The sequence below is a fragment of the Balaenoptera borealis genome (assembly GCF_965194805.1).
Source record: "Balaenoptera borealis genome assembly, chromosome: 3".
Taxonomy (NCBI): domain Eukaryota; kingdom Metazoa; phylum Chordata; class Mammalia; order Artiodactyla; family Balaenopteridae; genus Balaenoptera; species Balaenoptera borealis.
The window spans coordinates 19,605,561-19,632,297 of NC_138866.1; the positions used below are offsets into that span (position 1 = coordinate 19,605,561).

General features: G+C 35.1%; 1 long non-coding RNA gene and 1 pseudogene across 2 annotated transcripts in view; one reads left to right on the forward strand and one right to left on the reverse strand.

The window, feature by feature from the left end:
* Positions 1-25,215, forward strand: LOC309625349 (large ribosomal subunit protein eL33 pseudogene; annotated as a pseudogene). Its single transcript has one exon. The product of its transcript is annotated as a large ribosomal subunit protein eL33 pseudogene (transcript).
* The window catches only part of LOC309625364, a 410,807-nt gene that overhangs the window by 320,230 nt on the left and 63,840 nt on the right, over positions 1-26,737 (reverse strand). The window lies entirely within an intron of this gene.

Below are 26,737 nucleotides of genomic sequence, written 5' to 3' on the forward strand. Positions count from 1 at the left end.
AATTTTTAAATTGTACATACATATTAAGAGATTTTTTTTTTCAATTTGGACAAACATTGCTGGAAAGCTAATAAAAGACTATTTAAGCAAGGACTAAATGAATCTTAAGAAAAAGAAATGAAGAGCAAAAAATAAATGAGTGTTTAGAAACTGGTAAAATATGATATCTTCTTTTAAGTAAATATCAATGTAAGCTAGAAACTAGAATCATAACTAATTTTTACTTAATAAAAAGGTTGAAATAAAGTTTCTAGAGGCCATTAACAAGAAAAATGATACACGAAATTTTCATAAATAAGCTACATATGAATCTTATTCTGTTGTAGGGAAGGACAGGTAGACGGAATAACTTTAAACTTTGTTGGAAAAAATGTGTCCCTTTACTCGACAAATATTTACCAAGGACTATTCTAAGTTCTAGGGGTTTGCTTGGATTCTGGAGAAATAGGAGGCCACTATGAGTGAAGCAGAATGGGTGATAGCAGTGGATGGTAAAGGTAGTTATGGGATGTAGCAGGGAGCCAGACTCTGTAGGGAGTTCTGTATGGTAAAGAGATTGGGACATGCTTTCAGTCCTTTGCTATAATGAAGAGTCTAACTCCATGTTTTTGTTGTTTGACTGCTGAGAGCTTTTAAGCCTTACCCTGCTCTTCCCCTTCTGCCTGGCATCTGGGCAAGCTGATAGAAAGAAAACCCTTGCTCCTTCTTTTGGTTCCAGCAGGAGACTCAAACTACAGAAGCCCTTATCTGCACGCAGACATTCTCACCCAGGCTCTACTGTCCAACCATAATAAAATCCCCAAGCCAGTCTTTTTTCTGCTCTTTCAAGACATTTCAGACTCCCCTCGGAGTAGTACTGCTCTTCCCAGAAAACCACCTTATGTGAGTAATAAACTTTTTCAGACCCTCTTGGTGTGCGTGGCACCATGAGCATTTACATCTGAACCAAATATTGAGTAGCCATAACAGATGGTAAGGCTTTGGATTGTTTGAGTAGGTGTAAACATTATCAGACTTACATTTTAAAAAAATCACTTATTTTCTCTGTGCAAAATACACTAAGGAAGGCAGAGGATACAACAGGAAAATTGGTACAGGTTATTGCAATTGTCTAGACCCAATTCTCCCCAATCTTTTCTGCTCCAGGAAGCCCACATAGAAATTAAGAATGTCTGTGTGGTACGCTGGGAAAACAAGAGGCTGTTCAATGCCAAAAACTGTTCCCAGTTTCTCTAATTCCTTCAGACCTCACTGCACTTCAGAGAAGTTGTTATCTTGGTACCCTAGAAACATATTAGGTAACAATGTTGGGAAAGTTGGTATGAAACAATAATGGCTTAGACTCAAGTGGCAGGAGAAGTGGTGAGAAGAGGTCGTTTTAAAGGTAAAGATACTGGATTTGGTTGTATGTTGGAAATGAGAGAAAGAGAGAAATCATGATAATACCAAGGATTTGGGGTATGAGCAAACCGAAGAATGGAATTACCATTTACTGAGGTGGGGAGAAGTTGGGAGGAGCTGGTTTAATGGCCCCCAAAATAAAAGGTTATATTTTAAATATAATAAGTATGTTTATCAAAAATGTTTTAACAAACACTAACAGCAATAATTCAAGACCATTGTCTTCATTTTGCCTGAATTGCTCCTTAAAAAGTTAAAACTAAATGGTAAAATGTTGTATATTCTTTTTTTGTGTGTGTGTGGTAGGAAATAATCCCAACACAATATTTTATCTGAAGATGTCTTTATTTCCCTGTCGTAAGGGACATTATTTCCGGATATAGAAATTAAAGCTGACAACTCTTTTCTTTCTGTACTTCAAAAACCTGGAGGCATTTCCTTCTGGCCTCAGGGTTTCAGATATGAAATCTGTCTGCTGTCCTTTGAACTGGTGTTTCTTTGCCTATTGTGCTGGTTATCTCTGGCTGCTTTCAAGACTTTTCCTTTGTCTTTAGTTCCAGAAGTTTAATTATGATGCATCTTGGCTTGGGTTACTTTGGCTTTACCTTATTTAGCATTCACTGAGCTTCTTGAATCTGCAGGTTTGTGTTTTGGCAAATTTGGGAAGGTTTTAGCCATTATTTCATTGAATACTTTTTCAGTTCTACTCTCTCCACCTTCTCCTTTTGGTCAAAAATACAAATGTGATCTCTTTTGTTATTGTTCTACTTGTTCACGAGCATCTGTTGATTTTTTTCAGGCTACTTCTCTCAAATATTAAGATTGCACAAATTCTGTTGATCTGTCCTCAAGTTAATTAATTTCATCCTCTTATCATCACTGAAACCCATCAGTGAATTTTATTTATTTATTTGTTTTTGTGATTTGTTTTTTGGTTATATATGTTTTATTTGATTCTTATTTTATAATTTTTTACTTCTTTGCTGAGATTTTCTATTTTTTGATTAAGAGAATTTAAGTTGCTTGTTGAAGCATTTTATGATGGCTGTTTTAAAATACTTGTCAGATAATTCTAACATCTAATTTGTCTTGCTGTTGGTACCTGTTCATATCTTCTCTTGTTCATGTTGTGATTTTCCTAGTTCTGGATATAATAAATGTTTTCTCAATTATACTCTGAACATTTTAAATATGATAGTATAAGACTCCAGAGTCTATGTATTTTTTTATTGAAGTATAATTGATTTACAACGTTAGTTTCAGGTGTACAGCACAGTGATTCAGTTATATATATATATTTTTTTTCACATTCTTTCCCTTATAGGTTATTACAAAATATTGACAATATTGAGTATAGTTCCCTGTGCTATACAGTAGGTCCTTGGTGGTTATCTATTTTATATATAGTAGTGTGTGTATGTTAATCTCAACCTCCTAATTTATCCCTCCACACCTACCAACTATTTTTTATTTTTTGGTGAAGCAGGATGTTTCCCTGTGGACAGCTAGTGTAAAGGCCAGGAGTGCATGTTTAGCTTCCCACTGTGCCCCCCTCACCAATCCCACCAATCCCAACAAAAGACTCACACTGCCTCATTGCATACAGATGAAGATTCTGTGAAAGTTCCCTTCCCCCTCAGCTCTGCTAACACCTTCCCAGAGAAAGTGGGGCAACAATTTGCAACTCCTCCTTGCATTCAGGTTGAGGTGTGAGCTCAGATTTACACTGGGCCTCTAACACCACAGAGAGAGTAAGTAAAGAGCAAATTCTCATTGTTCTGTTGTTACTGGATTGAAGTGGAAGTTCAACATTTTACTGTATCCCATTGACACCAGAGGTGGAGTAAGACAGAGTAGAATGGAAGGGAGATGTGGAGTCACCACTATGCTCACCTGGAACCACTTCATTCCACCTTTCCACCTCGTTGGTACTGGGTTGGGTGACAGATCAGCTCTCCACTGGACCAAGCTAACACTAGGCAAAGGGACAGTAGAGAGTGTCAACTAGCCCAGACAGCACCTCCTAATCCTGCTTGTTGATATTGGGTGGCTGTGGGGGCTCAGTTCCCTGCTGAAACCACCTGTTTATTTTTACACCAGTTTCACAATTAATAACAACAACTGTGTGACTGAATAATAAAAATACATAAAATTTAAAAACTGATATTTCAACCTCACTATAACTTTTGTGTTTCTTGTTATTTTCCAGATCTTCTCTACATATGTTTGTATTTTATAGAGTTGCAATAATAACACATGTTATTTTCATGCTTTTTCTGCTTATATTTATATTTTCCAGGTTTCTAAAGTCTTCATGATTTTCATTCTACTGCACACACAGTATTGTATAATGAGACATGAGGTTTTTGAAAGATTGGAAAATTGCTTAGAAATCAATTTAATAATTAAATGTACAATCAGTTTTGTACCAAAGTAGCTGTTCATTAATAACTGTACGAGTTTTCTGCTAATAACTGTATTAGTTTCTTATGGCTGCCATAACAATTTACGACACATTTATTGACTTAAAACAGTGCAAATTTTAATCTTATAGTTTTGTAATTCAGAAATCTGTATGGATCTCACTAGGCTAAAATCAACTTGTTGTCCAGACTATGTTCCAATCTGGAGGCTCAAGGGGATCATCCCTCTCCTTGACTTTTCCAGGTTCTCGAGGCTGCCCCTCTTCCTTGGCTCATGGTTCCCTTCCATCTTCAAAGCCAGCAATTGCTTTCAAATCTTTCTCACATTCTGTCATTCTTACACTGACTCTTCTGCCTCCCTCTTCCATATTAAAATCCTTGTGATCACATTGTGATCACCCAGATACTCCATGATATTCTCCCTACTTTGATGTCATCTGATGAGCAAACTTAATTCCATCTGCAACCTTATTTCTCCTTTGCCATGGAACCTAACACACTAACAGATACTGAGATTAGCTGTGGACATCTCTGGAAGACCATTATTCTGTCTACACCCATGACAATTCAATTTGGGTTTGCATTTTAATTAACTGAATCATGATATTCACTGTTCACAAGAAGTAACTTGAGGTTTATAAGTCTACTATATATAATTTATCCTTTCAACACCAATTATGAGCAAAGGTTATAAAATTAAGATTGATTCTAAGTAAATGTGGCTTTTAGAGTATAGATTAGATGTTAAATCATCCTTAAATCTTGAAGAGAGTGGGAACATTCATTTCAGAAGTCTTGGATCTTTTAGAACATTCCTAAAAGAAATTCGTCAGGAATGGAGCATCAGCTACAGTCAGATTTGCCCCATTTTCTAAGGTAAAGATATGGAGGAAAGAGTTTAAATTTTAAGATCAGTAGAAAGATCAGTACCAAGAATATAGAATAACATAATCTACTTTTACAAAAGTGATGTAAAAGAGTCAGATTGCTTATAGTCACACATTCAATAAGAAGCAATGGGAGAGAAAAGCCAATAATCAGCTTTTCTGAACTCTAATCCATGACCACTCCTTTTCATCACAACATCTATTGAAAAACAGTGGTTTTGATTATTTATTTCAATTAAAATTTATTTATCATTAAAGACATATGACAAAAAATGCCATCACATCAATAGGAACATTTTTTAAAATAAGAAATTGTGTAAAAAAAAGGAAAGCTAAAACTAATAACAATACTGTGAATGGAGATAATTCTATATATTTCTATATATTTTCATAAAATAAAATTACTCTCTGCTAGCCTCCATTATACACTCCCTGGATGGTTATAAACAGTCACACTATCAGTGAGTAAATATAGAAGACAAGTCTTCCAATAAAAATATACAATATATATTATACCAAGTTTAAATGGCACAGATATATATTAAGTAAGCAGTAGAGTTGAATATGTATATAATCAGCCTACTTTATAGGGTTTTTATAACTAAATGTTGGAAATATACTTATCACCGAATATGTAAGAAATCTATACTCTTAATTTCATCATCAAAGGAAAAATGTTGGCAACTTTTGTACTATAGGAATTGAAATATCCATTAAATATATTATAGTAATTTCCTAGTAAGGTCTCTTCTTCACTTTAATTCAGGTCACAATGACCAATTAATACAGAAACCGAGAGCTCTTGATTGAGGTCCTGAGTTATCCAGCTGTAACTTGTGATATGACATGTCTGTGGAATCAATAGCAGTAAACTAGTATTTATTAGACATATAATCCATTTATAAATAACAGGGGGGAAAAGACTAGTCTCTTCATATTTTTTCTCCTAACAGGAAAATCATCAAAATGATTCAGAAATCTCAAAACGATCCTGCTGTAACCATCTTGACTACACAAATTACCCATTAGTAAATAGTCTGTTTTTGAACACATTGTACAAAACCTTGAATTCTTTTCAAGATAATAGCAAAATATGAGTTCAAATATGGGATTATCCATAGTATCTTACTGAACTCTTTGGTAGAGAGTTAAAAGATTTTTCTTAACAGGACTATATCAGAAATTTTTAGCCTTGAAAAAAACCTTTGAACTATAATCTCTGAATTCTTGCACAAACAAGTTTATGATGAAATGTTGGAGAAATATAAGAAATATGTATTAGCGCTAGAAATATAAGAGATACTTATTACTGTGTTTTGTTTTTGTTTGGGTTTTTTGGTTTGTTTTTTTAGCACCAAACCAAGGTTGGCTATTTTAGGATATTGGTTATACCAATTATTTCTTTCCTTTTTTAAAAAATATATTTATTTATTTGTTTGGCTGCACTGGGTCTTCGTTGCTGCACGAAGGCTTTTTCTAGTTGCGGTGGACAGGGGCTACTCTTCATTGCGGCGCGCAGGCTTCTCATTGTGGTGGCTTCTCTTGTTGCGGAGCACGGGCTCTAGGTGTGCGGGTTTCAGTAGTTGTTGCACGCAGGCTCAGTAGTTGTGGCCAATGGGTTCTAGTGTGCAGTCTCAGTGGTTGTGGCACACAGGCTTAGTTGCTCTGCGGCATGTGGGATCTTCCCAGACCAGGGCTCGAACCCGTGTCCCCTGCACTGGCAGGCGGATTCCTAACTACTGCGCCACCAGGGAAGTCCTATACCAATTCTTTGTGCCAAGAATTTTTGTGGCATGATACATGTGCCAGCCAAGTAGATGCTCACATCAAGTATAGTGTAAGATATAGAGAATGAAACTGTATTATTATTTTAAAAACACAGACACAATTGAAAAATATGAAGTAAACGCTATTTTAAAACAAGACAAAAAAGTCTGAATAATAAAGTAACCAAATAATTTATCATTAAAACTGGGATAATTTGAAATAAACTACTAATTAGATCAGGATAACAGACATAAACTGGGATTGTCCAAGGCAGTTCAAGAGGTGTGGTCATGCTAGTGATCAAGAATATAACAACTGTGGAATACAGAGCTTAGAAGCCTTTTCATACAAACCTGGATTCAAGCACTGGCTGTGCCACATACTAACTCTGTTCTAACTAGGACATATTTTAAGACTTTAAAGACTAGTGTCATATGTAAAATGGAACCATAATAATACCTATCTCTCAGGTTTATTGTGAGGAGTAAATATAGTAAGGTGTTTAAAGAAGCTAGCAGGGCTACTGGCACCAACTGAGTGCTCAGAAAAGGGCAGTTATTTGTATGTACCGATACTCAGAAGTTGTTAAAAAATAGAACAAGTGTCAAAAGAAGCGGAGACAAGTAACCTAGAAAAGGAGATTTTGAGAAATACCTCCCCAGCATCATGAAAATACCTATCCCATTGAAATGTTAGAAATTCTAACTTTAAGCATTTATTCATTTCAGCTACACCTTTCTCCTTCTAAACGTGTAATTCTGGAAGGAAAACACTTTTTAAGCACTTCATAGGTCTTTGTTCTCATGTATTACGAATTAATTATTACATAAAACAACAGATAATATTTTGTTTAGAGCTCTCTTGTTTCCAGAACATTTTTGCATATATTATCACAAATGAATTTTTGCACATTAAAAATTACTAGCATTACCCTTACTTTCCAGATGAGGAAACAAAATAAAATATTCAAGCCTAGAGAGTGAAAGGTAGTTCTAGACTTAAATGTAATTTTGTGTTTCTAGTATCAGCAGGACTAACTTTGAAACCGAGGGGGGGGCCCTGTGGGGCTCCCGGGCATGGAGGCCTTTTTGTCCCCCATTTCTTGTAGGCAAGACTCCAGCCTCCATGACCTTCCCTGAGTTCCAAAGGGCAGATTCGAACAGTTGCTAATCAAGGGAGGAGCAGCCAAGAAACCATCTGAGGCGAGATGAAAGGGACCACAGAAGCTCATCAAGAGTAGGAGATGGACGACCTGAGACCTTGCACACACCCTAATCTTGCCAGCAACCCCACCCTTGGGAAGTATTGTCATAAAACTCCTCATCAAATCCTCCTGGGTGGGAACACATAGTTTTTCGAGGCAGGGGCCTGCTGTGTCCCCCTTTGTCTGGCAAAGTAATAAAGTTATCCTTTGTTACTTCACCCAAAACTCTGTCTCTGAGATAAGATTCGGCACCAGCCACTTTGGGTGCCAAAATTGATGCTGAAAGCTCAGCTTCTCTGTACACTGGTGCCCAATGTTGGAGAAGATAGTGGGAAGTTTTATAGTAATTGTTCAAAGAGAGAGTGATCAGCTTGTGGACATTCTTCTGATGGGTTGGTGGTGAGGTAAGTAGGAGTCATCATCATCAACTTTCAGGTCCAGCTGGTCTGGGGTTTACATGCTTGTGGGCAGCATACCATCATTAATCATTAACTTCTCCCACCTGGAGGGGTTTTCCGTATCTCAGAATAGCAATAGCTCAAAGATATTGCTCTGTGTATCCATTGATAGGGAAACAAGACCTTGCCCAAGGCTGCTCTTGACTGTTTGTTTCTCCCTGGTCTTGCATCCCCTCCCTTTCCTAATTAAAAACTGCTTGAATCTGCCCATTGGAACTCAGGGAATGTCATGGAGGCTGAATGAAGGCTGTTTCCTCTAAGCAAAGAAATGGCGGACACAGAAAGGCTTTGTGCCCAGGAGCCCCACAGCGCCCTGCTCAGTATCAGCTTAAGAACTTGTTTTCAGAGTGCAAAGACTGGAAGAGACTGGCTTGTTGTTAGAAAAAAAAAGCCTTAAAAAGCTATATCTGGTAACCACATGACTATTGCTGGCAGATGGCACTGGGCAACAAATAGAAGAAAAAAAGGGGGGGTGGAGAACATAAACAGGGAGGTGGGTTCAAAAAGATAGATGGAAGGAATAATGGACAACTCTTTTGTGCCATTTCAAATATTTTGGTCCCACCTCTTGCATTATCCAATACTGCAGTTACCAGTTTTGTGCAAGATTTGTGCAGTGTGACAGCTCCTTATTTCCTACCCCAAGGCTTCTCTGCAGTCATATCATGGGACTCCCACTGAAACCCCCTCAATCTTTGTACATGTGTACCTCAAAAGTTCAGGGAAGTTCAAACTAATGGGTCTATCATTCACACATTTCAGAAGAAATTATCTATTTCTTTGAGGGCAAAGATCTGAGAAACATTTCATAAAGCTGTTCCAAAGATCACAATGGATGGAGAACTGGTTGACTTTCCTTCTTTTTCTATTTGACTCTTTTTGTCCTTCACCTGTTTCAAGGGACTAGGGCATAGCACAGTCCAGCAGGAAAATGTGGTCTCTGCTCTGGCAGCAAATTGTTCACATACTGAAGAAATTATAGGACAAAAAATAGGTACCAAAAAGAAACAAGGAAAAATGTGGATGGGTCTAGTAAGTATTGGTCCAATGGGTCCAAGTATAAGAACGATTTATTGACCTAGAAGCACTTGGAAACTGTCTTTGATGGGATGGCTTTCTGCAGTTTGCATGTAACAACTGTCTGTAGTAATGTTACTCAAAGGGTCATCTACAGACTGGAATATGTTTCACCCAGGAGGATATAAGAAATAAAACTTTTAAGTCCTGTTAGATGTACTGAATCAGAATCTGTATTTACCAAGGCCCCAAATAATTTATATCATATTTCAACTTAAGAAACACTAATCTACAGTAACTAAAATGGAGATAGCTTAAAAGAGTACTGAGGGAGGAGCCAGAAAGCTCAAGGAAATAAAAATTACTCCCTTGGGAAGAAACAGAGAATAGTCTCTTTGTTAAAGCGGTTAGAAATGTATGGGTAAGGGTGTACTGGCGCCTTTAAAATTCTTGGTAGAGGCACTCTTCTTCATGCCAAGTTTAAATGCAGGAGATATACCTATTGACTGGACTCCCTATTTTGAATGGGAGATGATAGACTCTGGAATGGCAGAGGCCAGGTGGCAGCACTCCTTGGGCAGGAACAAGGTGGATTAATGACCATAATGGATCACAGAGGCCAAATGGTAATTAGATTGCTATAACCTACAGCGATTTGTAAAGATGATTAATAGATCCCAGTGTTTTGAAGAATGAGAAAGATAGAAAGCTAAATAGGTATTACTTAACTTGAATAACTAAGAAATAAGAAATGAGAGCTAGTGAGCAGAAAGTGGACACCAATGATCATGGTGAAAAAGAGCAACCCCTGGACCAGTTTTTAAAAGTAATTTCCTCTGCCTCACAGCCCATTGACCTATGGGGAAGCTGAGCTGCTGGAGGAAAGTCTTTGCAGTGTATTGAATGAAAGTGAAATATCCAAACTCTTTGAACACTGTTGGACATGGTGTCTGAGTTGACATTGATACCAAGGGACTGAAAGTACCATCATGATTTTCTAGATGGAATGAGGGTTTAAGGAGTATAAGTGGTAAATGGAGTCTGACTCAAGTCCATTATACAGTGGGTCGAATATATTCATGGACTAATGCTGTGGCTATTTTCTAGTACCTAAGTATACAATTGATATAGTTATGCCTAGTAGTTTGAAGAAGTATTTCATTGAGTCCCTGAACTGTGGAGTAAGACATTTTTGGCAGAAAGCATCACGTGGAGGACCCTAAAACAGGTTCCTCCAGCCCCTTGGCAAGATAATAAACCAGAAACCAAACTGTCTCCCAGAGGACTTATAAGATTAACACCACCATCTAAGTTTTATAAGATACAGAGGTATAGACCCCCATCAGACTCCTATTCAAACCCCAAAACTGTGTGTGAGGTGGGTGGTGAGGTGAATTTACAACATTTCTTCAAGGTGCAACTGGGAAATTTGGGGGAGCTAACACCAGTGAGGCCACACTTAACCAAGGGGAGATGAAGCTGCTCAGTAAATGCTCCCCTTTCTTTATCTCACTGGGTGGTACATTAGTATCTCATGCACGTGGTGTCAAATAAAAACCCTCCTGAGAACTGGCTGGAAAGAACCGGATGTAGGGGAGTAGGCTGAGCCAATGAGATGATCAGAGTTTATCAGAGAGTGTTTTTCCTTGACATCAGTTGGTTCTCAGGAGGGACCATTAAGAAGAGGTTGTTTCCAATGCTCGAGAGTGAACCAAAGTTCAGGGGCCTAAGGGGAGAAGAGAAGCCCAGCTATAGTTTAATCAAGTTAGTGGGCATTTTATCCAAATTGGTGAGTGGGGACAAACCGTTCAGCTAATTATTTTTGAGACAGACAATGGGAATTTGAAGGGTCTATACCTGGCCTTTTCATAGGTAAACAAGGGAATCAACCAGAAGTCTTATGTAAGTCATATGGGGAAGAATTGTTCTTTGTAGTAAGCCCTTTCCCAAAACACAAAAATTTGGAGGAGACTTCTTGACCATTGCTATTTACCAGGAGTACTGTATTCAAAGTTCAACATTGCCAGTGGTCAACTCAGAAAACACAACTTTCAGTTGTCTTTCCTTCTCCCTCTTTTTTGTAACTCCACGGAATCACTTTTTCAGGCTTTGCTTTTTGATAAAACAGCAAAGGCAACTCTTGTATTTAGCCTAAATTAAGGGTCAATGTTATAACAGGACCAGTGATGCTAGATTAGTATTCAAGAGAACTGGTTTGCTCTAAAATACTACTTGATATGAAAGAAAGCTTTATTAATATAGAAATACCAATGCCCAGAGATTATAAAGATCTGTATTTAACTATTTATCAGTTATCTGAACTTAGAAAAAAAATACTTAAACTCCCCATATTTCAACTTATCAGCTAATGAAACATAGGCAACAATACTTGACTCACAGATTATCGTGAGGATCAAATGTTGTAAAGTATAGAAAAGTTTCTGGAATTCTTCTTGTAAAATTAATTATTAGTTCATGAATGTGTTTCTCTCTTTCAATTGTTTAACAGAGTTTTTGCAACCAAAGATGTGGTAAAATAAGGTAAAGACTGAAAAGGGAAAAAGAAAGAAAAGAAAGGAAAGAAGGGGAGGGAGGGAGAAGGGAGACAGAGAATGAGAGAAAGAGAAAGAATGAAAGGAAGGAAGGAAAGAAGGAAATTAATGAATGAAATAGCACACTGTGGGTGAGCTAGCAACTAATAGTGCCTGACATGTAATAGGTGCAAAATACATATATTAAGCACTAGAAAGAGAGAAACCATGTCTTGCTTAGACAGTCTTAGAACTAAACGCATTGTGTCCCCTCAGAGATACTTCACCATCTGTGAAGTGCCCATCTCGAGTCCTAACTCTGCAGGGTCCCTTCTCTGAGCTCCCGAGGTAACAGGCAGCTCCCCTCTTTAGAGGTTTGTCTCAGTTCTGAGAAATCCCTCCTTGATGCTTCTAGATTTTCATATCTTCATCTTATTCTCTTTCATCCCATCACCACTCTAGTGAGGGAGGCAGGAGTGAAGAGATGTGTTGCTTCCTGCAAGTACTATCTGCATTATCCCAAGTTTTCTTTTTTTGTTGTTCTTTTTTTTGTTTTTTTCATGTTACCAACATGTTTTAAAGAATGTCTTATCTTAGATTCTTTCTGTTGAAATACATAGTACAATTCCTATTTTTCTGACTGAACCTTAACTCGTACCCTAACTCATCAGCCTAAATTATCTTTACCTGAGAGGGTGGCAATAGTTGCTTCAATGCCTTTCAAGCCATTGGTCTCACTCCTTTCCCAACAAGTCTCCAGAGGCTGCCACTGATCTCTTGGAAATGCATTTCTATCCGTATTACTCAATGTCTTTAACGCCTTCCGTGGAACATCAAGGCCATGTCAATGTTTCTTTGCCTTCTTTTAGCGTATAACTTTACTCTAACTTAGGCTCAGCAATTTTTATTTTCTGTGAAGGGCCACATTGTAAATATTTGATGCTTTGAGGACCATATGAGTAGTCCATCTCAACTACTTACCTCTGCTTTTATAATAAGAAAGTAACAATAGACAATACTAAAAGAATGGGTGAGGCGCATTCCAATAAAAATTGATGGCGAGCTGGATTTGGCCAATGCAGTGTAGTCATCTGACCCCTGCTCTTACAAAAGTGTAAAAAGAATATTCAGTTCCTTTAACATGATATTCTACTTCATACTTCTGGTTTTATCCACATATCTAATCCTCTAAAATAAATAAATAAATAAATAATTATAATAAATAAAATAATTTTTTCCATTTGTTTGGCTGGTAAAACAAACAAACATCTTTTAGAAAATCATCAAAGACCCATTTAAAGAATTACCTCTGAAATCAATGCTTGTTACCATACATTTTATGGGGGGGTCTTCATCACTATGTTCTTTATTCTCCTGCTTTACCTTGTAATTACCTCTTTTAATGCATATAATAATTTATTGGCTATATGCATATCACTTCCCTTTTTAGGGATGTAAGTTCCTTTAGGGAAGGGAGATTTTATCTTTTAAATTCAGCTTTTATCATGGGCTTCTGGAAACTGTTTTGTTTGTGGAAGGATTGATTGTATACATGAATGAATAAAATATGCATCATGCCTTTCCGGAAGTGTGTTCTTCCTGGTTTGCATTTTTGGAGGAAAAGTTGTTTCCACTTGAGACTCAGGAGACAAAAGACTAATAAAAACAAAAATACTTGCCTGTGATTACCTCTTTTTTATTTTGCTAGATAATCTTTACTAAATTTTGAAGCTGCAGGGTGCCTCATTAAGAGAGACAACCAACTTATCACCAAGATTTTGAAAGAAGAAATAATGGAGATAATCTGAAAGCATTTTCTTTTTAATACAGACTTGCTATTTCAAAATAAAGAGCTGATTAAAAAAAGGACTCTTAAAACCAATGGAGACCATACGGTAACATATTATCTTCATCACATTAAGATCCCAACTTTAAGGCTATCTTTTTAAAAAGAAAATGCTGCCAATAGGATGTTTACCCTTTTTTAATAGTGTTTTCTGCCTGCATCCAATAATTCCGTCATAAGTTTCTCTATTTTATTCCTATGTTCCAAAAATTTCTGTGACTATATTTACTCATTGATTTTGGGACAGTAAATAGTGAATAGTGTCATCACTAACAAATTAAAAACAAAACTAAACTGAAACTAAGATCACCTTATACCATTAGCATGGTTTATAATACCCAATCTTGCATTTTCTTTAGTGATGAAATATCTCATATTTTCTTTTGGCCTTTTCTCTGCCAGATGTATCAACCTCAAATATCATGCTGGTGCTTTTCACTGCAGTTAGGTCATAGCTGTCATTAGCAAAGAAATCCTAGGGAAAAAGTAAAACATATCAGGGGAAAACTAAAAAAGTAACCAAAAACTCTGCCAAAATATTCAGGTTTGTAACAGGTAGTGGTTCTTATGAAAACAGATTCCAGGATTGAAAAAAAAAGTCAAACACTGAATGACTAGTCTGAATATTGCAAAGTGAACCAAAAAGCCACAGATGTTTCCAGGTTTATGTCTGAAAATCTGGAAAGGTGAATGATTTATATATTTTCATTTTTATGATGGGGAGAGTGAAGTGAATTTTTCTATAACAAGTCCTGAGATGTTGGAACATATGTTGAAAAGCTCAGTGACTTGAATGCTGATATTGGCTAGTCTGCTTTGTCTTCACAGCTAAACATATTTTATTTCTAGTTCAGAGATTTCTGCTGCTTTAATACAATTTTTATTATTTTTTGGAGAAAATGGAGAGCTGACAGATAACTTTGACTACTTTAAGTATAGAGAAGAAATTTAGGAATTGTTCTTACTTGAAAAGATTAGGCATACAGAAAGAATTAAGTCAATAATATATTATTAAAAATATGCTTTTGGAAAATCTATATAAAGTACTTCTAAGGAAAGGCAAATAGAATACAATGAAAATTCTTCATATTTTCCTCTTTTCTGTATCCATAGTCTACAATCTTAATAAAATTCTTAAACTCACATTCCTGACAATTGTTATATCAGAATATTATTTTTAATGTATTCATTGTGAATCATGTTATTGACCAATAAGTACTGTTGAAATTTATAATCATTAAAATGATTAATATTCCTTTGAATATGTTTCAAAAGGTGCTTCTATTAATTTAATACATTCATCTAAATTTTAGAATTCCTTTTTCCTACTTTTCTTTTTTATAGTTTTCCTTCCTTGTCTCTTTCCCTCAGACCCAAGATACCACAAAGTGGGCCCACTACTTACATGATCACTGCACAGTTCTTTCAGACACACCTGAAAATGTATCATTCATAAGACAGCCTTTGAAATGAGTAATAACCCTAACCTTAACATTCAGCTTAATATTTACAGAATAAAATTCATGAGCAAATATACACTAGTTATTTGGTATGGTTAATTTTATAGAAGCTTAATGTTCTCAGTAGGGGATATGCAAATATGCAGAAATCTACCAGGAGTCTGTCTTCAGTCTCTCCTCACTAAATGCTATTCCTAATTTTAAATACAATGTATTAAATTCCCACTTTTCCTAGTGAGAGTCCAGTTATGAGATATAAATCACACCAGTTATTTTAACAGAATAAATTAATATAAATAATTTGCAAACTAGATATAAAGCTGTTAACTAGGTAACTCAAAGGGTAAATCAAAAGCATGAAGGTATCAGGGAAGTAGCAATTGCAGGAAGAAGCTCCTTACTTGGACCTAAAATCCCAAATGCTTCATAAATGGAAAATTTTCAACAATCTTTAGCTCACTTTGTAATGGTTCTACCCTTTCTAAAAGGTAGCTTATCCAGAGATCTCTAACATCTATAGATATAAATATATATTAAATTTATCCAGATTTTTTCTAGTGGATGCAGCAGAAGCATTAGTCTACTATGATCTATTACATTCTAGAAATGGAAGTCTCTGAAATATATTTTATTAAATTGACAATGTTACTTAATATGCTTAAGCTAAGTCAGTTATAATTATTTTAACATTTCCGGTAGTACTTATCAAGTGAAATCACACTTTTAGGCAATTTTGAATACTCCGACCTAGCTTTCTGTATATCGAACTAGGTTTTCTTTTAAAAACCATATTTTCCAAAACAGATATTTGGTAGAATAGATATGTCCATGTATAAGATTCTAGATATAGATACTAGATCAATAGATAGATCTCTGATATACATTTATATATTAACTAACAATGTTATTATAGTAAAATAAGATATGGATTTTAAACTATTCCCGTGTAGACTACTGTGCTGTGGACCAGATTTCAAACATTACTTTTCAACAACAAACAACACATTTTATAAGGTATAAAACTGACATTAGAAATATATTATCATATATAAAAACCCATTAAATTCTGTGATCTTGACTCAAAAACATCAAACATTAAGAACTATGTAAAACTGTTGATTCATCTGTGATATGATAGGATATCATATATCATATATCACTTTGAGGAAAGTGGGTTTTTTTCTTCTCTGAAACTCTCCTAATTTTGTCTCTTAGCATACAGCAAGTGTACTTACCAAAACAGTTTGATATTTGTATGTTAAATATGTTTCTGGTCACATACACTTATATTAACTCTCTGTGTTTCATTCCATACATTTTTTCTAGTCTCCAAACAATATATCGAACTGACAAATATATACCTGTATTTCGATATCTCAAAGGCATGTAAATGCAGCAGTTTCAAAATCATACTCTCTCCTTTAGCTTGATCCACTTAAAATACTCCATTTCTCACAGGATAAAGGCAGAAATTCATAGTATGTCATATAATGCCTCCGTCAGCTGATTCTTGATGCTCTTCCCCCGACTCATCACCCGTCACCCATTCTTTTGTGATATCCACACTGACAGTTTTTCAAGTGTACCTTATTATGGCTGACTCAAAGGCTCTGCACTTTCTAGTTCATCTGCCTGGATTGTCACCATGCCCACACACACACCATTTCCCTAGTTCATCATGTTTCCATAGAGATGCTTTTCATGTCTTCAAAGGATAGGGCCTGTCTCTTTGTCAAGTGCTAATTTGATATAGTCAGGTACACATTGCACTTTGTAATAATAGTTTTTTGATTTTTTAAACCTTCATCTGTTTCCTCTATTAAGCTGAACTTTTTTGTGAAAGTGGGTACACTATTTTTGTTTTGTTGTTATTGTTATTATTTTTTTTTTTACCATTGTCTAGAACAATGCCTGACACATCATAGACACTCAATGGACATTTGTTGAAGGAAGGAACAAAAGGACGGAGGAAGGGAGGGAGGGAGGGAGGAATGGATTAATGAATTACCAATGAATTTTTTTTTTACAGGAAAACATCCCAAATTTGGAATCAAATTAAAATAATTTCAAACTCAGCCTCCAATATGAAGAAACTGTAACTTGAAATGTTGTGTCATTTTTTTTTTAATCTATAATGAGTAAAGTGCAATGTTCTAATGAACATTAAATGAAATAGTATATGTAAAGAATAGATGGCAAGCCATATTCTAGTTAGACATTCTGAAAAAAAGTAATATTCCTCTCCCCCAAATAACAATAAAATTACTAAATTTGTGGTGGTTTTCTGAATGTTTCACAATGTCCAAATGTTTGTCATCTGTAACACAAATACTTTTTTTTTTAAAGAACTGTTTTATTCATATAAAATTCACATAATCACACAATTCTCCTATTTAAAGTGTGCAACTCCATGGTTTTTAGTGTATTCACAGAGTTGTTCAACCATCACCACAATCAATTTTAGAACATTCTCATTACCCGCCCTCCCCACAAAAAACCATACTCATTAGCAGTCATTCCCTGTCTCCTCTCTACCCACCTTCTGCAAGCCACTAATCTACTCTCTATCACTATAGATCTGCCTACTTGGGCATTTCAGACAAATGGAACCATACCGTATATGGTCTTTTGTGACTAGCTTCTTTCACCTAGCATAATGTTTTTAAAGTTTATCCATGTGGTAGCAAGTGTCAATATTTAATTTCTTTTCATTGTCAAATAATATTTTATTGTATAAGAATGTAAAATGATGCAGCTGCTTTGGAAAACAGTCTAGTACTTCCTCAAAAGTTTAAACATAGAGTAACTATATGACCCAGCAATTCCACTCCTAGGTATATACCCAAGAGAAATAAAAACATGTATCGACACAAAAACTTGAACATGAATGTTCACAGCAGCATATTTATAATAGACAAAAATTAGAAACAACCCAAATGTCCATCAACTGATGAATGGATAAAAAATATGGTATATTCATACAAATACTTTTGATATATATTCATAGTTTTGCCATCAGATTTCCTAACATGTTGTAAATCTTTAGAAATTTGGAAATATGATTTGGTCTACAAACTTAAATCTCATTTTTAAAATCCCGATAAGGAAATGAACTGTTTCAAGGTAGATTACATTAATGTAACATACTTGAAGTTTCTTAAAATATGTCATTAAAGGAAAAAAAGTATAGCATTTAATACTTACAACATATTTATATATTGTTATAGACTAAATGTTTGTGTCACCTCAAAATTCATGTTGGAACTTAATACCCAACGTGATGACATTTGAAGGTAGAACCTTTGGAAGGTGATTAGATCATGAGGGTGGAGCCCTCAAAAATGGGATTAGCACCCTTGCAAAAGAGATCTCAAAGACTCCCCCTTCACCATAGGAGCACACAGAAAGAAGATGGCAGTCTATGAACCAGTGAGCCAGCCCTCAGCAGACACTGAATGTGCCAGCACCTTGATTTTGGACTTCTCAGCCTCTAGAACTGTGAAAAATAAGTTTCTGTTATTAATAAGCTAATCAGTCTTTGGTATTCTGTTACATCAACCCAAATAGACTGAGATATATATTTCTCCAAGATACATAAATGAATTTTAACTATTTACCTTCACATGCACATATATGTCTGCTTCTACACAGGTCATACAACTACATTTTCTGTAAACAAAACTTATATCAGTAAGAACTGTACTTAGATATTGATCATAGATCTCATTTGCCGATGAGTAAAAACATCTTTTATAAATACTTTCTCATATATATCTTTTAAAAATATTTATCAATGAAATATTTTAAAATATGAGGTAATTCTTCTTATAGTTTATATATACATACATAAGTATAGATATACTTATAGAAAGGTAGATATCAAAATTAATATCTATTTATATATTTCCTCTTCTAGGGCAGCCCTGCTTAAGAAAAAATGTACTTAGAATGTTGCAATTTCTCTCTATAAAGTAGATTATGTATATTGTTATTAAAACCTTGGTCCATCACACTATAAAAATCATTTTACATTGAATAAAGAAATTTTACAATTTTTTTAGAGATTTGTCATAGCAAGTTATTTATATGAAAAGAGCAATTATAAAATCAGTCCTTAAAAAGCTAAAATATGCTTCATAAGAGTATCCAATTCCACTTTCACATTTAATCTAATTAGTACGTTTAGATTTTTTTGTCTGATTTTGAATGCAGTGTCCTATATTAGCAGAATGTTCTCTTTTGTAATAATCATGGTCAGTCGACAAAATTGCTATGCTGTTAATGAATGGCAAATGGGACTGTCAAGGATCCCAATGAGACTTCTTTTTTCCTTTTCCCTATAAAACTGATCAAATAATTGGTGTACCAGATTGAACTATGTGAAGATGTGTGTATATTCAGGTGCTTAGAGACCCATAAATAGTCACTGCTCTGTAACCATAACTGAAGCTCTAAGAGTCTATGGAGACTGACCGGGGCATTGTATAACTGGTAAAGTAGGGTATATATTTCCTCACTTGGACTCCTGAAGTCTGTTCAATACATCTGCAGAAAACTTTTTACTATCTCATCCATATCACCATTCTTTACTTTTTTCTTTTTATTTTCTATAGACATATTTAAGAATATTATGGAAATTAGAAAAAATAATAACAATTTTTAATAAAAAATACTTTCCCTCCTTTTTGTTTCTATCTCATCTTTGTCTCTATGTAGGTATACTTTATATTACTTAAGATACCAGTGGATGTATTATTTAGAATTACAGTTATTTGTGCAGAAGATGTCTGTCCATTTCCCCATGGATCCTGTTGCCATTTTCATGCACACTGGGTCCCTATGTACTTTTAGTATCAATGGTAACAACTGTGTATCTCTTTGTTAGAAGACTGGTCTCAAACTTTCAGAGTACATATTTCCTGAATGTATGTAAATATGGAAAAGCTTTTATGTTACATCCCTTCCACAAGCATTCCTTAACAAGTATCTGATTAAGGTGAGGATATAAATACCCAGCTTTATTGCCCTTAATAAGGATCACCTGGACATACGATCTACACTTTCTCCAGAGTTCCCCTCCAGGGTTGAGCCAAAGTTACCCACCATGGGTCTTTGTGGGATATCACATACTTTGCTGACCTTCTTGGTTTTATTTTCCTACTTTCTTCCCAGGTTTTCCTGTGAACTCTTCTTAACAAATCACACCCAAATCTTGCTTTTAGAAATTGCTTCTGAGGAAATTAATCTAAAATAAGGCATGAGTAACAACAACAACAACAACAACAACAACAAACTATGTAAAACAGTTTTTAGTGGAGGTGGTTCACAAAAGGTTTCTGGATCAGAATTTGTCAACAGTGGAACTTAAGGCAGATTTAAAAGGCAGAGTGAAGCAGCCACCATTACTCTCAACACCACAATAGTCAAATGTGATGATGAACAAATTTAAAGATGTCTGGCAAGTTGCTGCCTGACAGCAATCTCCTCTGCTCCTCTTCTAGCTCTTATTTCTAACTGCCAGCCCAGTTGACCACAGCAAACCTAGGACCACCCCCAGGAGCTGGACTGTAAACTGTAGAAGTGGTAGCTAGAGAAGGTCAGTGGCTTCCTATAGACCTTTCCATGAGTTTCCCTTTTCAACTTTGGTACCTGAGAGAGGTTGGCTTCTCTGACTGACTCCTTAGTGTCTCCTTCTCTGATCCATCAGTTCTTCCTACCTTCACTTCTGCAAATCTCACAATTGTGCCAGATCTAATTGTTCCTTGGGTTCTTTATCTACAACATTCATTGTGACTTATACATAGTGACAAACACTTAATGGTCAACACATAAATATTTGATGAATATGTGGATCGTGATTTCACTGAAAGAGATCATTTACTAAGTGACTGGGAAATTATATCTCCCAAATATTAAGTATTTCCTTTTCACTGATAGAATTAAGTTCAGCCATAAGCTGTGAAGTTATTTCACTAAACGTATGGATCCTTATGATGTTTAGAATTCAAAGCAATTATTTTGTGAATTTATAAAAGAAACAAAAGGAAGACATAGGAATAGAATATTCACATCCCCAGTTGATACTTTAAAATTGATCAAGTGCTAAATGTACCAACCATTGCCTGTTTAATTGAAGCATAAATAAATGTGTTCAAAGAAAACATGATTCAGTATCTCTGCAAATAAATTGGACCATATTGAACTTTCTTTTTTCTTGCTAACAAAATAAAGACATTTCTAAATAAGCATGAGAAAACATAGTGAGTAATTTGTGGTCAAAAATGTGAAATTTTGTACATTGCATCTCAAAACTAAGCCTTGAAAAATAGCAGTGTTTAGGTGCTGCGTGTGTGCAGAAGGATGCAATGTATCACTTGTTTTATTCAACAATACAATGAAGAAATTTAATAGGAGTCACTAGGAATTATGTCAGTTAAGTAACGATGATGTTTAGCCACGAGAAAGGGAAAATAAATAATGAGACCTGAATTCTAAGATTTATTATACATGTAAGAAACCATTCAATGAAATAAAAACTCATGAAAATTAATATTTTCAAGCTAAATTATTACAGCAAATTATTTATATGTCACTTGTTAATGCTGCTCTCATTATTCACTCTCAAGGTGCTGAATAAATTTTAGTGGAAGCATGAATGTTATCTTCAGTTCAAGCTAGCCTTTATTCTGCTATTTCAATTGGATTGACAATTTTTTCTCCTGCTCCGCTCTTCCCCCAATAATGTTATTTCTGTTTTTTGGTGGGGGAGGAAAATAAACTATGGTGTGATTACATCATAAAATATAAGTAATCTATAGGAAGTAAGGATTACTTGAGTTAAGCAATGTTTAATAACATTTTTCACACTAAGTAAATTATGGAAAATACCAGCTCTAGTATCTATTAGCTGCGTGATCCTACCTCCATTTCTCCTCTCTGAGATGTGTTTCCATAGCTGTAAAAAGAGAGAAGCTATCCACCAAGTCTACTTTATGGAATACTCTTGAAGTTCAATAGAATTAATGAATGTACAAATGTGCTTTGTAAACCTTAAGATAGTGCATGGCTGAATAAACAAACAAAAAATACTGTGAATTACGCAGAGTATGTGTTTTAATTAGCTCTTCTTTGAAGCACATCTCAAAATTACTTTCATAGCAACATCGAGACTGGTGTTTGACCAAACAGTTGCTTACCATGGCCCAGTTGACGTATAAGATCAGCCATCAGAGTAAGCCTTAAATAAATAGAAGATATTTGCCACAGCATGAAAAGGTATGTATATTATTAACATAAAGAATCTATTCAAAAATAAATGCTTTCTCACACAGAAAAGGAAAATTCAAATGGTCATTCAACATAAGGAAACATTGTACGTGTCGCCAATGTTGCAGGCTAATAAAAACATAAAAACAAACAAAAAACCGAAATTCTTATTTAAAAATGATAGATATATTTGGATAACTGGTGGCTTCTTAAAAAACTAAACGTACTCTTACCACATGATCCAGCATTTGCGCTCCTTGGTATTTACCCAAAGGAGTCAAAAACTTATGTCTATACAAAAATCTACACAGTGATATTTATGGCAGCTTTATTCATAATTGCCAACATTTGCAAGCAATCAAGATGTCCTTCAGTAGGTGAATGGATAAATAAACTGTGACACATCCGACACTGGAATACTCAGCACTAAATAGGAGTGAGCTATCAATTCATGTAAAGATGTGGACGGACTTTAAATGCATAAGTATTACTAAGTGAAAAAAGCTAATCTGAAAAGGCACATACTGTGTGAGTCTGACTATAAGAACTTCTAGGAAAGGCAAAATTAAGGAGGCAGTAAAAAAACAATCAGTGGTTGCCAGGGTTGGAGTAGGGGGAAGGGTGAATTCGGCAGAGCATAGAAGATTGTTAAGGCAATAAAAATTCTCTCTGTATAAAACTAGAATGATGGACGAATGTCATTACACATTTGTCCAAACCCATAGAATGTACGAAACTGAGAGTGAACTCTCATGTAAACTATGGACTCTGGGTGATTAGGGTGTGTCAGTGTAGGTTCATCTATTGCAACAAAGATACCGCTCTGGTAGGGGGGTGTTGATAATTAGAGAGGCGATGCATTGTGGGGACAGGGGCAATATGGGAAATCTCTGTACCTTTGTCTTAATTTTACTATGAACCTAAAACTACTCTAAAAAATCTTTTAAAAAGTGACAGATATTGTCCTTTGTTAAAACTGTACTGCAGGAATTAAAATGGGTGAAACTGTCACCCAGGGGTTAGGGAACATCAACCAGTCTATTTATATCTCAAAATTAGATAATTTTTGTAATACATGGGTATTATCTACGATCCCTTCCATGAATGGTCTTGTGATCAGTGAAGTGGAGAGACCTCAGGATAACCCAACTGGCAGAGAAGACCTCTGGACACTCAGGGGAGAAGTTGGAAACTGTAGCAAAGCTAAACTTTTTGAGAAATTTTAAAAGGCAATTTGGAGCTATTTGGAGCCTGTGGAGGTCTGCTGGGAACAAGACTTCTAAAACGACAAATATGTCTGAAAGGCTGTGGTCCAAGGCCATTTTTGCCAGCTATAAGCAGGGTCTCTGGAACCAGAGGGAGCACACAGCTCTTCTTAAAACTGAGGGTATTTATACTAGAGATGAAACTGACTTCTATCTAGGCAAGAGATACGCTTATGTGTACAAAGAATAACACAGTAACTCCTGGTGGAAAACCTAACAAAACCAGAGTAATCTGGGGAAAGGTAACTCATGCTCATGGAAACAGTGGCATGGTTTGTGCAAAATTCTGAAGCAACCTTCCTGCTAAGGCCATTGGACACAGAATCTGCGTGATGCTGTACCCTTCAAGGATTTAAACTTATTGAAAAGTACATAAATAAAAGTGTGGTTTGGTAAAAAAACAAAGAGGCAATTTGGAAATATTCATAATCACATATATTTTAAAAAGTTCACAATATCTATCCAATGAAAACATATAGAATCCATAAAGAGCTCAGGCTGATTGTTCGTGATATGAAAACAGTAAGAATCAATTTGTCAATTGACACTTTAACTTTTAGAATATGGGACAAGTAATACTGTCTCCTATATAAAGGCAGCCACACTCTTGAACACTAGCACTCAAATAAATATAAATTTAAATTACATTTCCTTAGGAAATTAGGAAAATACAAGTTTCTATACTACATTATTTGCATTAGTCTTCACATTTTGCATTTTAAACTTAAAAGGCTAAGATGTGAGAGGGAATTTCTTTTATAGTGCTGTTAGAACTCTACTAAGGAAGAAAGGGAAGAAGGAAAAAGGGAAATTGAGTTCGACCTTGAGATTTTTCATATTTTTCAAAGTAAAGGATATACTTATGAAATTTGCAAAATTACTCTAAAACTTTTCTCACTTTTGGAATTAAAATATAATTTGTGTCATTTGTGTCATTTCTTTATCAGCAAATTTGGAACTTATTATCTCTACTCTTAAAGATTTAGTATTAAATGAAGATTCATGTCTGAAAACTGTGTCTACTGTTTTACATATTAAATGTGCCAGTATCAGAACTGGAGAGTGAAGTAAATGGAAAATGCCAGTTTCTAGCCAGGAAATTAAAATAAAAGAAGAAAAAAATTAGCACCAGCACGTAGACCCTTAAATCAGCGCTGTCGGGAATGTGACAGACACTTTTCTCTCTCCTTAGGGCTTTGGTTTGCAGATGCATTTGTGTCAGAAGGTTTCACTTAAGTAAGGAAAGAAGTGAAGTTGGAGCACAAATCAAAAAACAGGGTTCAGTTTAACAGCTAGAGTTTGAATGAATGAGAAAAGTTCTGGTCTATCTTTCATTAGATTCATCACTTAGTTATGATTTCTCTTTATCTGAGGGGTCATGTTTAACACTCTGAACATTTTTAAACTATATTCTTTAAAATGTAACTAAAAAATCCTGTTTCAATCAGGATGAAAAAATATATATTTCTCTAGAATCCATTTAATGCGGTTGAGCACAATCTCCTGTTAAAAGTTCCAAAATCAAAATTAATGGAATTGACATATTTTTAGAGATATCTTCCAAATCACTTTGCCTTTATCATATCAGAAAGGCATTTACCTCCACATTACCTCCACATATTATGTGTGTATATTTTATATATATATATATATATATATATATATATATATATATATATATAGGCATATATATGTATATAAAATTCAAGACCAAAAAGCTATAGGGTTTAAGGGGGATTTTAAATTTTTAGAACTTAGAGTAGTCACGAAACCTTGCCAGAAACTCAAAATAGTGAATGCAGTTTATGATCACAGTGAAACACACCACAATTCACTTAAAATGGAAGGAATTCCAATGCTCTGCCACAGAGGGAACAGACTTCAATACACACAAAAACCACTCCCAAACTATCTCACATTTAATAACAAGAAGTCAGTTTTGAAATGTTTCACATGTGGCAGTTTTGACCCCTTGGCCACAAGTTTCTCCATTTCTGTATTCTTGACTTTCTTTCACTATTTCTACACTCATCTTCCTTTTTTCTTTGCTTGCCAGGTACCATTATCTTTTTCCCCTACATTCCTAACATTTTTGTTCTGAAGATTGGTTTCTTGTTTACTTTTCCTAGGCTACACATTCCAGCTGAAAAGTATCAAAATGTAGTGACAAACATACTCTAAAAAAATTCTATTTATAAAGGGATATTTTTATTCTCTTATCTTTCTCGGGTTTTTTTTAACATGTTTTTCTTCTTATTTTACTGGGTCATAGAATTTGAAATACATAGGGTATTTGCCCAAGAGATATTTGTTGGGCAATCATATATCTATAATCATATTTTGTGGATATATATATATCAACAAAATTCCCTTGACAGAGGAGAGGATTTGAGAAAGTATGAGTACATGAAGCAAATCTTTTTCTTTGAAAAGCCTCCCACTTTAATTTACAAAATTATCTCCTCCTTCTGGGTTAGCTAAATAAATCTCATGCTCAAAATAATTTTTTTTAAAAGTCAAAGTTTCATATATTTAAAAACTACCACTGGCTTTAGCCTATGAAAATAATGAAAAATTCTCTCTCTTTATCTAGAGAAGTATTTATTCAACATGCCAACATTTGCAAAAAAAAAAAAAAAACTTCTGGAAAAGCTTTGTGAGGGATACAGAAGGAAGATCTACTACATATGTGATGGGTGTCTATTTCAGCAAATCATAGTCTTTGCCTAGTGGGAAATTGTATTAGTGCAATCAAGCTGCTACAACAAAAATACTACAGGATGTGTGACTTATAAACAGCAAGAATATATTGCTCACAGTTCTGGAGGCTGGAGGTCCAAGATCAAGGTGTCAGCATGGTTAGGTTGTGGTAAAGGTCTTCTTCCAGCTACAGACTGCTGACTTCTCACTGTGTCTTCATATGGTAGAAGAGGCAGGGGGGGTGGGTGGGTCTGTAGGATTCTTTTATAAAGACACTAATCCCATTCATGAGGGCTTCACCCTCATAACTTAAGCACCTGCCAAAGCCCTTACCTCCTAATACCATTGCATTGAGCATTAGGATTTCAACATATGAATTTTGGGAGAAACACAAACATTCAGACCATAACATTCCACCCCAGTCATACAAAATTCATATCTTTCTCACATATCAGCAACTCAAAAGTTTATGTCCAAAGTTTCATCTAAATATCATCTAAATCAGATACAGG